Source organism: Dasypus novemcinctus, chromosome 3 (assembly GCF_030445035.2).
Source record: "Dasypus novemcinctus isolate mDasNov1 chromosome 3, mDasNov1.1.hap2, whole genome shotgun sequence".
NCBI lineage: Eukaryota > Metazoa > Chordata > Mammalia > Cingulata > Dasypodidae > Dasypus > Dasypus novemcinctus.
In genome coordinates, this window is record NC_080675.1 from 34,578,049 (window position 1) to 34,590,625 (window position 12,577).

Genomic DNA, 12,577 nt, shown 5'->3' on the forward strand with positions numbered 1-12,577 from the left:
TTGATATGGAGACAGTGGCCATGGGAGTTGCTGAGGGCTGGGAGAGGGAGGAAGAGGTGTGATATGGAGCATTTTTGGGACTTGGAGTTGTCCTGAATGATACTGCAGGGACAGATACAGAACACTGTTTATCCTGCTGTAACCCACCGGATGGACTGGCAGAGAGTGTGAACCACAATGTAAACGATGGTCCATGCAATGTGGCAGTACTCCCGGGTGTATTCACCAAATGCAATAAATGTGCCTCACTGACGAAAGGGGATGTTGATGTGGGAGGAATGTGGGGGGGGTGGTATACAGGAACCTATTATGTTTTTTAACATAACATTTTATGTGATCTATTTATCTTAAAAAAAAAAGACAATTTTTTATAAAAAGCATAATAAAAAAAAAAGAACTTCTGTCCAAACTGGGGGAAAATGAATATGGACTAGATCATCAGATAATCATATTGTATTATGTTAAATTTCATGAATGTGTGAACTGTATTATAGATATATTGGAGTATGTCCTATTTCCTAGGAGATGATGCTAAACTATTTTGGGATGAAGTGTCATGGTATAGATAGGTAGCTCTCAAAAAGTTCAGGAATAGGGAAGCAGATGTGGCTCAACTGATAGAGCTTCCGCCTATCATATGGGAGGACCTGGGTTCCATCCCTGGGGCCTCCTGGTGAAAAAGAAGAAGAGTAAGTGTGACCATGCAGCAAGCCAGTGCCTGCATGAGTGCCCGCGCAGTGAGCCAGTGCCTGCACGAGTGTCTGTGTGGTGAGCCAGTGCCTCACACAAGTGAGTCATGCAGCAAGATGATGATGCATCAAAAGAGAGACAAGGGGAGAGTTAAGGTGAAGTACAGCAGAAACCAGGAACTGAGGTGACACAATTGACAGGGAACCTCTCTACCCATCAGAGTTCTCCAGGATCGAATCCCAGTGAATCCTAGAAGAGTGAAAATGAGAAGAGAAGACAATACAAACAGTAAAAACAGCAGGGTGGGAGGAGGGAAAGGGGGGGAATAAATAAATCTTAAAAAAAAAAAAAAGTTCTGGAATACAACACTAAAGTTAAAAAATTATATAGAGGGAAACGGACTTTGGCCCAGTGGTTAGGGCGTCCGTCTACCATATGGGAGGTCTGCGGTTCAAACCCCGGGCCTCCTTGACCCGTGTGGAGCTGGCCATGCGCAGTGCTGATGCGCGCAAGGAGTGCCGTGCCACGCAAGGGTGTCCCCCGCGTGGGGGAGCCCCACGTGCAAGGAGTGCGCCCGTGAGGAAAGCCGCCCAGCGAGAAAAGAAAGTGCAGCCTGCCCAGGAATGGCGCCGCCCACACTTCCCGTGCCGCTGACGACAACAGAAGTGGACAAAGAAACAAGACGCAGCAAATAGACACCAAGAACAGATAACCACGGGAGGGGGGGATATTAAATAAATAAATAAATCTTTAAAAAAAAAAAATTATGTAGAGAGAGGTAAAGCAAATGTGACAAATGTTAACAACTGGTGAACAGGTGATAGGTATATGAGTATTCATTATATTACTGAAACTTTAAAAATATTTGAAATTTGACCAAATAAAAAGTTGAGAGAATAAAAAAGACTTCTGTTCATTGAAACACACCATTAAGAAAATGAAAAAGCAAGCCACAGAGTGGGTTAAGATATTTGCAATTTATGTAACTGACAAAGGATGGGTATACAAATTATATAAACAATATTTGCAAATCCATTTTTAAAATACTGACAACCCAATTTTTAAAGATGGGCAAGAGGCATGAATACACACTTCACAAGAGGTTATGGTGGCAGTTTTAAATTATTTTGACTCCCCAAAAGATAAAGATTATGTTTGTGAACTAATCTATTCCTGTGGGTGTAAGACCCTTTCAATTGGACTATGTCAGTGAGGCATGGCTCAGATTGAGTCTCTGCCTTCTTGCTGGGTCTGATAAAAACAGACACAGGGAAAGAGAGCTGCCATATGTGAGAGAAAGGACTCTTGCAGCTGAGCTGCAAGGGTTGGAGAAGCCCCTGAGAGGCTCAAACTGAGGGCCAGGGAAATGAGATCGCCTGAAAGCCTGCAGCTCAACTCAGGAAGAAAAGAAGAGCAGCCGAGACAGATAGAAGAAGATGGAAAGAGACAAGTCCTTTGCCTTGTTGCTTACAACTGAGCTCCAGAAGCTGGACTCCAAGAGATGGCGAGCAGAGATTGGCGGCCATTTTGATTTGCCACATGTCCAGACAACAAGATCAACAAAGCTGAATTTGGTCAGGTAGCACCTCTAATGGTGCCTTGATCTGGGTATTTCAAGGGCTTGAAACTCTAAGCTTTTACCCCAAATAAATCCCCTTTATAAAAGTCAACTCATTTCTGGTATTTTGCATTAACAGCCCTTTGGCAAAGTAAAACAGTTACCTAAATGGTCAATAAACACATAAAAGGTATTCAACCTCATTAGTCATTAAAGAAATGCAAATTAAAATTACATTGAAACACCATTCTACTTACTAGAATGGCTAGAATTTAACAGACTGAGAAAACACCTATTGGTAAAGGACTTGGAACAATTAGAATTGTTGATAGGATTGTAAATTGGTATAGGATTGATAGGATTGTAAATCCATTTTGGGAAACTGGAAGTATCTACCAAAGCTAAACATTCATGCATTCACAATCCACTCCCAAGTACATATCCAACAAAAATACATGTAACAAAAAAAGACTTATACCAAAAATGCACATAGTATTTACTTGTAATAGCCTCAAACAGCCCAAATGCCCATTATTAGTAGAATGAAAAAAATAAATCATGGTATATTCTTACAATGAAATACTATATGACAATGAAAGCAAACAAATGAATGGTAAAGACAATGACATGGATGGAGGACATGTCCAAATGCTGAGTGAAAGAAACCAAACACAAAAGAGTAGATAATTTGTAATTTCATTTACATAAAGCTCAAAAGCAAGCAAAATTCTTCTATACTATTATAGAAGTCACAATAATGCTTGCTTTTGGGGAAGGGCAGGTAGTGACTGGGAGGGATATGAAGGTTTTTTAATATCGGGAAGATTCTATTTCTTGATCTTTTCTGGGTGGTGCTTACATGGGAATGTTCACTTTGTAAAAATTCCTTGAACTATACAATTTGTGTGCTTTTCTTTATGTATTTTAATCTTTTAAAGTTTTAACCGAAAAAAAAAAAAAGTGATAGGTGCAGTGGAATATTTTTATATCCTGAATCAGAAGTCCTACTTTAACTATCTTCTCTTTGCATTCCATCTGTAAAACTTTAATCTGTCATATTCAACTGTCCACTCAAAGGATTTCTTCAGTATATGTAACCGATCAGTCTTAAATGTATCATCCTACAATACAGACAATCAAATATAACAGCTCTTCTTAAAATAATACTGTTCCTTTTTTCTATTATACTTAAAATCTTCTTCAGATATACCAAATTTAGAAGCCTTTATCAAGTTTTTTAACTTAGACTTATTGGTTAAAAATACTTTTCTTCTATATAGCTTAAAGTCATTATATCTCTAGATTGGTTTTCCTACAGGAAAGTCCTTTGTCATCATTTATATATTCCTATACAGTATCATCACCTTCCCAAATATTTCCAACCCAAACCATTGTTGGAAAGTACCAAGAAAAAAACAAAGGAACAGACATTACAATTGAAACAAAAAGCACTTTTTGTTTTGTTGAACTCTCTAGAATACAAAAAACTCAACTAATAAACAAGAACAGCAACAAAAACAGAAAATGTTTATTTCCAAATGGTCATTCTTAAACACAAAACCTGGTAAGAAACTCAACTTACTGCACTTATTCAGTTCTTTTTCCTTGTCTTTGTCATACCAAAACTATATTCTAGAAAACAGCTTCAGTTTCTTAAAAAACTTAACATGCAACTCATACAACCCAGTAGTTCCACTCCTGGACATGTTTCCTAAAGAAACGAAGACTTACGTTCCTATACAACCTGCACAAAAATGTTTCAGCATCTTTATTCCAGTTGCCGCAAATGAGAAACAACCAAAATGTCTTTCAACAAGTAAATGGTTAAACAAACTGCAGTACATACTACTCTCTATTAAAAAGGAACAAACTATTAACACATGCAACAATCTAGATGAATCTTCAGAAAATTATGCTGAGTGAAAAAAAAAAGCCAATTTCAAAAATGAGGCAGGTTAGTATAGTGAAAGGGGAAAGGCGGCTAAGGCCGGGCAGACAACATGGCCAACAGACAACATGACTGACAGACTACATGGCCATGAGACCATGTCCAGAAACCTCCTGAGCGATCCTGCAAGAACCTGGCCACAGAAACCTCATTTGGAACAAGAATCCCATTTGGGGTCAAGGGAAAGCCCCAGATACCCTCAAAAGGCCTCACCATTGCTCCCCTGAAAACTGACAGGCAGATGGGAATGGATGTGGCTCAAGCAGTTAGATGTCTGCTTCCCACACAGGAGGTCTGGGTTTGGCCCCCAGTGCCTCCTAAAAACTATTAAATAAACAAACAAGCAAAACAAATGAAAAAACCGACTCAGGGGAGTTGACTTGGCTCAGTGGTTAAGCACTGGCTTCCCACATATGAGATCCCAGGCTTATTCCCCAGCCCCAGTACCATTATAAACAAACAAACAAATAAAAAACACCTGGCAGGTGAGACAACCAATCAGAACAACAAACAGCTGGGGTCCTCCCCCAACATTATGAAGGAGGAGGAGGAAAGACTTTAAAAAGGCCTGACCTGGGGCCCCACACGTGCCATCTCACTCTGCAGCATGCCCATGGTCCAAGTCTTGGACTGTGTACTTTTCTCATTATCTTGTTTCTTAAACTCTTTAATCCCTTGCCTACCCTATGGCATGTCCTTAAATTCTTTTATGTGACATAAGCCAAGAGCCTAGAAGCCCACAACCCAGAAAAGTTTCCATACTTATCATTCAAATTATAGAATTTTTTTTTTCAGGAGGTACCACAGATTCAACCCACACCTCATACATGGAAAGCAGGCACTCAACCACTGAGCTACACCTGCTCCCCTATAACATTTTTGAAATGACAAAATTATAGAAACAGAACAAATTAGTGGCTGCCAGAGGTTAAGGAGGGGGTGGGAGCAAGAGGAAAGAGGGTGTGGCTATAAAAGGGCAATAAGAGGGATTCTTGTGGTGATGGAAATGTTCTGTACCTTGTTAGAATTCTGGCTGTACTGATACCGAGCAATAGCTGGTTCTTTTCTCCCGATGCGTCTTTAAAGCCAATTCCTGAGACACAGGGGTTTCAAAGAGAGAAAGAGTTTATTTGTTTGAGCAAGTAAAGGAGGTCAGTAGCCTTAGATGGCCCAAAAACTGCCTCCCTGATCTGCAGAAATCCTAATATTTTATAACATCAGGGTGCTAATGAATAATTGGAATGGAGCTCGACACAGACTACTTCATTAAGGGGTTCAACAAGATGGAGGTGGACCCCAAACCAGGGGGAGTTACAAAGTTACAATAATTTTCACAGATCAAGGTTCTGAGATAGGAAAGTACAGAGTAGAGAGGTAAGTCACAAGGCTTTCCATATGGATATTAAACAGAGGAGGATGGAGTGGTTACCATCCCAATAGTAAGCATACACAGGGTGAGCCAAATCTATAAACAAAGGTAAATTAAATATAGAATTACCATCACAATAATAAGCATGCACAAGGGTGACCCTAATCTATAGACAAAGGTAAAGTCAATCTGGAATTACCATTATAAAGACAAGCAAATACAAGGATGAGATTAAGTCTAGAGTAACCATAAACAGGGATGAGACCGCTCTAGCTAGCTTCAGTAATTTCAGGTATTATCTTTTTTGCTATTTTATAATATAAAGGCATTTATATAATGATTTACTAATGATAATTATTTGTTAATTCTTAACTCTTGGTTACAGTACAATCATTTTGAAAGACGTTACCACTGGCAGAAACTAGGTAAAGTGTGCATGGGACCGCTCTGTATTATTTCTACAACCGCATGTGAATGAATCTACAATGATCTCTAAACAAAAGGTAAAAAAAAACCAAAAACTATATTCCAAGCAGATCCATATAAATATCAGGTTCATTTCTGAACTGCCAAAGAATTTTCTTTATTTTACCTCTCAACCATACAGTTGTGGTTCTACTTAAAGAACAATACATTCTACATGGTTCTTTGTTCCTACAGAATAAGAAGATTTAAGAGCTCAGAAGAAAGCCTGGAAACATAAAGACTGACAAATCTTGGCCAAAGTTTGCTTATAAAAAGATGCCCTTTTGGCCAGCTAAACCTATCTCTTGCCTTTGACCAAACACAGCTTACCATTCCTTTTGCTCCCAAATTTCTACAAACTCATGCACAGGATGGCCTGTATATTTGTTCTCATTAACTTTCACTTTGCTATTTATTGTTTGCATAAACTAATCAATTTTTTGCTAATGGATCTAGTCATTTTTATTTAAAAATAGCCCACAGAAGAGTTCAAAAATTTTACTTCCAGGAAATTAAGAGTTAGACATTTCAAGTAACTATAATTTTGTTTCTAGAATGTTATACAATTTTTCTTTATTTTTTTAAACAGGTTTTATTACTCATCAGAATAAAACAAGTTCATTGTTAACAATTTGGAGAATTCAGAAAATTTTAAGGGCATTTGAAAAATATCATTCAAGGGAAACAGACTTGGCCCAGTGGTTAGGGCATCCATCTCCCACATGGGAGGTCCGTGGTTCAAACCCTGGGCCTCCTTGACCTGTGTGGAGCTGGCCCACGCACAATGCTGATGCGCGCAAGGAGTGCCCTGCCACGCAGGGGTGTCCCCCACATAGGGGAGCCCCATGCGCAAGGAGTACGCCCCGTAAGGACAGCCACGCAGCACGAAAAAAGTGCAACCTGCCCAGGAGTGGCGCTGCACACATGGAGAGGTGACCCAGCAAGATGATGCAACAAAAAGAGATACTGATTCCTGGTGCCGCTAACAGGAATGCAAGTGGACACAGAAGAACACAGTGAATGGACACAGAGAGCAGACAACTGGGGGGGGCAGGTAAGGGGAGAGAAATAAATAAAAAATAAATCTTTAAAAATAAATAAATAATAAACATATTGAACTATTTCCTTTTAGTCATTTATCTACGTCCATGCCCTTAAATTAAAATAAAACATAAAGAAAAAAAAATGCTGACTTTGTGTTCTGCTTTTTAAATTTGACATTATCTTGACATATAAAAAGGATTTTTCTGTCATTAAATGCTCTTTTAAAAACATGCTTTTTAATGGCTACACTGTATTCTATATGATGTCCTATAATCCACTTATTCTCTTAATGCCAAACTTTAAGTTATTTCACTATGCACATCTTTTTTTTTTTTTTTTTTTAAGATTTATTTATTTTATTTAATTTCCCCCCCTCCCCTGGTTGTCTGTTCTTGGTGTCTATTTGCTGCGTCTTGTTTCTTTGTCCGCTTCTGTTGTCATCAGCGGCACGGGAAGTGTGGGCGGCGCCATTCCTGGGCAGGTTACACTTTCTTTTCACGCTGGGCGGCTTTCCTCGCGGGCGCACTCCTTGCGCGTGGGGCTCCCCCACGCGGGGGACACCCTTGCATGGCACGGCACTCCTTGCGCGCATCAGCACTGCGCATGGCCAGCTCCACACGGGTCAAGGAGGCCCGGGGTTTGAACGCCGGACCTCCCATATGGTAGACAGACGCCCTAACCACTGGGCCAAAGTCCGTTTCCCCACTATGCACATCTTACTTGTCATACATTTTGTAGAATTATACAGAATGGTACCGAGGCAGGTCAGAATAGGAAACGAGCGAAGGCAGCTGAGACCTGGCAGAGAACACGGCCAGCAGAGAACACAGCCTCGAGACCGTGCCCAGAAACCTCCTAAGAGGAAGGCGGCTACCAAAGAATAAAGCCAGAAAAATCCCACAAGACCCCAGGTATAAGATCCCATTTGTAACTCTTTCTGGGGTCAAAAGAAGCCCCAGATACTCCAAACAACAGGCCTCTCCATTGGCTAACAGGTGGTAAAACCAATCACAAAAACAAACAGCTAGGTCCCCTCCCCAACATTAGGAAAGGAGAGGAGTAAAGGTCTTAAAAAGGCCTAACCTGGGTCCCCATGTGCGGGTCTCACCCTGCAGCACGCCAGCACACTGTCTCAGATCATGTACTCTTTTTGTGTTTTTGCCTACCGTATGGTATGTCCTTAAATTGTTTTGTGTGACATAAGCCTAAAACCCAGAGCGTTCCACTAACAGTACTTTGAAATCAACGCCATTCAAATTAATTTATGCCTTGCTGCTCTCCTCTATCCTTCCTCTCCCCACATCCATCTCCTACCCCCAAAATTAGAAGAGAATAAAACACTGCAAGCATTTTACAGTAAAATCCTCTTTGTATGTAAAGCCATTTCAGAGACAATGTTGGGTTTATGAAATAAATTCACTAATAGATAAAAGATATGAATGTTTATAAGCCTTAAAGGTAATTTGAGGCCTTGTGTATCCTAATTAGTTCACCAAGGGAAAAATGAGAAATAATGGCATATTTTATTTTCTATTATACATTTTTAAAAGCAAAATACTTAAGAAATTGATAACTTCTAATTCTGAGAAATAACCTTGATCCCTTGGCAAGTGGGGTTTATACTGTTTTACTTCCTAAATAGGACACCATGCTAATGACTATGATGAGAGGGTAAGATAATATAGTATAATACATAAAACTAAGAAAATAAGGATACAAGTCAATAGGTATTTGAGAACTCTGGATCAGGTGAAAATGATAGAAGCTTATGCTTTCTTGAATGTCTAGCCCTTGATAACTGATATGATCAAGGAACATGAAAAAAAAGTTCACTTTCACAATCAAAGGAGTGCACATTAAAACATGTTACTAATATTTTGCCTATTGAATTAGCAATGACTTATACTGTTAACATTATAATGATTAATGTTAACAAGGATACTGGGTGGGAATTGTCTTTCTGGGAGACAATTTGGCATTATGACTCCCCTCTCGATCCAAAATGCCACAAATCTACAACTACAGTAAAATGCAGTCTTCACAGCTAGGAGCTGGTGCTGATATATAATCCAAAGCCAGGTAGCTATTAATAACAGATGCTGCATCATCAAATAGTTTGGGCCAATTACATTTACTTCAATTTAAACTTCTGAAACATTTTCCCAATTAACAAACATTTGGCAGTTTACTATATACAAAGGCCATAAAGATTTCCTAATAACTAAAGGTAGCTAACCAAACGGAAAAAGCACCACGATGGAAGACAACTATAGAAAAACAAGAGTTATTTAACTTAAGAAGCTTAAGGGTCTGCCAAAAAATATAGGGGTTTCATAAATCTATTTCTAAAAAGTTATAGATATCCTTCCCACATTCCTTTCCTTAAAGATCAAATAACTCAACTTTCACTATTCTCTAAAACTATCTGTTGTCTAGGTGATGTGACTGAACCAGACAAGAACACTTCTTTCATCCTATTAACTATTAATCACCAATCTTCACAAATGGTTTTACTTATTTCTAAAAAAAAAAAAGCTTCTGACTAATAAAGGACATGTAAAAGAGTTACATTATGTGATTGTTTCTCCTCCTGACTTCCCTGTCATCATTAACCATGCTCAGAACATCATGGTAAGCTCTATTCTAGTTTATCCCTTACCATCCATCCATCAGTTACCTAGTCCTGAAAATTATATATCTGAAACATCTATTGTTGGTGCTTCTTTCCAGTCTCATTGCTACCATCCTTCAAGCACTCAATCCTTTCTGGACTCTCATAATAGTCTCCTGCTTCCTACCTCCACTATCCCAATCCATTCTATGTATGCCTCCTAAAGTTGTGTGACTCCCATACTCAAAAATCCTCAGTGGTAGAATTTTTAATAACACAGGAAAATGCTTAAGATAGATGACTGCAAAAAAGCACACATTAAAACTACATATATATACTTCATGTCAATTTCATTAAAAACTATATTGGTGTATATGTACAGGCACAGATGTAAATGTCAACATTTACACAACATATAGGGACTAGAGGGGGGAGCAGGAAACACAAAAGGTTTACATGGTTATTTTTTGATGGTAAGACTGTGGTTATTTTTTCCTTTATTTTTATAATGAATTTTTGGTAAAATCTCTTTTAGCAAAGTGTCTACACAAGTAATCTATAATGAACACATAGCCAACGTTATAGTCATCGAAAACCTTTCAAAAGAACATTTCACACTCCCCATTGCTATAAGTCAAACTGCTCACACTGGAGTTCAAGGCCCTCCTCAATCAGCCCCTACTTCCCTCCTACTCTTAATACTTCTGACCCCTACAACATATAACCTGGCCTCCTTAAGGACCAAATTAAATCACTTTCACTGTTCCTTGAGCATAACGCTTGTTTTCAAACTGCTCCACCTAAACTATGTTTTCTTTTCCACACATCAAGACCGGATGCATTCGTTAAGGTCTGTCAATGATCCAGAAATAGCAAATACAAGCATGCCTTTTTCCCTTGTCCATAGCAAACATCACTAATTAATCTCTTCTCCTTTGAATCTAGACTCCTCAAAATTCTTCTCCATACTACAGTTCTAGGCAATTCTTACTAATCAATCCACAGCAGCATACAAAATGAAATTTATCTGTCATTCCTGTAGCAATCTGATATAATTGCCCTAGTCCCCTCACAACCCCTTAATTCTTTGTACTTTTATGTAATTCTTATGGAGCTTATGTCCTCTACCCTCTATTAAAAATCACTTACTTAATTATTTTGTCTCCCTTTCACTAGATTTTAATCTGCACCAGGATAGTAATTGTCTTTCTCATCTTTACATCACCTACTGAGCTCTATATGAAGTAGGCACTAAAATAGTTACTGAACTGGGAAGCAGACTTGTCCCACTGGTTAGGGCATCCGTCTACCACATGGGAGGTCCACGGTTCAAACCCCGGGCCTCCTTAACCCGTGTGGAGAGGCCCATGTGCAGTGCTAATGCACACAAGGAATATCGTGCCATGCAGGGGTGTCCCCCGCGTAGGGAAGCCCCACGCGCAAGGAGTGCGCCCCATAAGGAGAGCCACCCAGTGCGAAAGAAAGTGCAGCCTGCCCAGGAATGGCGCCGCACGCACGTAGAGCTGACACAGCAAGATGCCGCAACAAAAAGAAATACAGATTCCCGTGCCGCCGACAACAACAGAAGCGGACAAAGAAGAACACACAGCAAATAGACACAGAGAACAGACAACTGGGGTGAGAGGGGAGAAGGGGAGAAAAATAAATAAAAATAAATCTTTAAAAAAAAAGTTACTGAACTGAACACTTCATTCTTTTGCTATTACCTCATCACTTGAAACAGCTAAATTTTTTAAACCTTTACTTAAAAACAATTAAATTTTTCTTGAAGAAAGACTAATTTGCCCAAGATTATTTCATCAATTTTGGCTAACATTACTGCTTTAATTTAATAAAGCATTGTCTGATATCACAGTTACCAATAGAGTCAAAGGATTCAACAAGAAAAGCCACTGAAGAGACTATGGCTGAGATGTAGAGTGGAACCCACTTTGAGGTATGGAAGCTATCAACTACAACTACCACCTTTTTGGAATTTTTCTACTGATCTGCCTAATCAAAAGCAACATTATTTCTGACAAAAGAGAAACTAAAGAACCTTTGGCATAAAAAAACTACAATTGCTTAAGAAAGGAACTGTAAAACAAAAAGCTGGAGAGAAGAAAAGAAAAAGAAAAAGCTAAGAATCAAGCAAGTCACCAACAAATAAGGCATATAGTCTAGTAAAGTCAGAAGAATTTTTCTACGAAAGTCAGAAATCAAGTTCAAGGGATAATGTAGAGGAAAAGCTAGTAGTACAATTAGACTAATGCTGCCATCTAGAGGTTAAATGTAGAGGGAAAGCTAGTAGTACAATTAGACTCACACTGCCATCTAGACTATTTTTCTCCTCAGTTAGTCAAGGGCAGTTAATTAAACTATTAAAGAAAGAGGTAGGCCTGAAGAGACTTTATAGAGTAAACCAAACAAATACCCTGACATCAGGCCGCAAAGAAGAATATCCAGTTGTAAGGGAGCAGCTGTAGCTCAAGTGGTTGAGTGCCTGCTTCCCACGTACGAGGTCCCAGGTTTGATCCCCAGTCCCTCCTAAAAACAAACAATCGAAAAAAGCAATTCTCATTAGGGAGCAGATATATCGCAGTGGTTGAATGCCTGCTGCCTTGTACAAGGTCCTGGGTTCAATTCCCGGTACCTCCTTAAAAAATAAATAAATTTCAGTTGTAACAGACTCAGTTATCTCTCCCTCCCTCCCTCATTTTCTTAAGTCAAAATAAAAAATAAAAATAAATCAATAGATCCAACTGTTCTTTAGAATGTTATCTAAATGAGAAATGATTTCTAAATTAAATTGTGATTTTTTCAAGAATCACATGCCTAGAGGGTAAAGAGATCTACTACACCACTACAATAACACGGAAGAGCTAGGAAGCA

At 39.0% G+C, this 12,577-nt stretch overlaps 1 protein-coding gene across 6 annotated transcripts in view; it reads right to left on the reverse strand.

Moving 5' to 3' along the window:
- The window catches only part of LIN52 (lin-52 DREAM MuvB core complex component), a 144,387-nt gene that overhangs the window by 98,457 nt on the left and 33,353 nt on the right, over window positions 1-12,577 (reverse strand). For 2 of the 6 annotated variants that reach the window (XR_188067.4, XR_011648306.1), the window contains exon 6: window positions 5,214-5,289. The exons of the other annotated variants lie outside the window; for them this stretch is intronic. The gene's annotated coding sequence lies outside the window, so the exon portion shown is untranslated. The remainder of the gene's footprint in view (window positions 1-5,213; window positions 5,290-12,577) is intronic. 6 annotated transcript variants of the gene reach the window in all.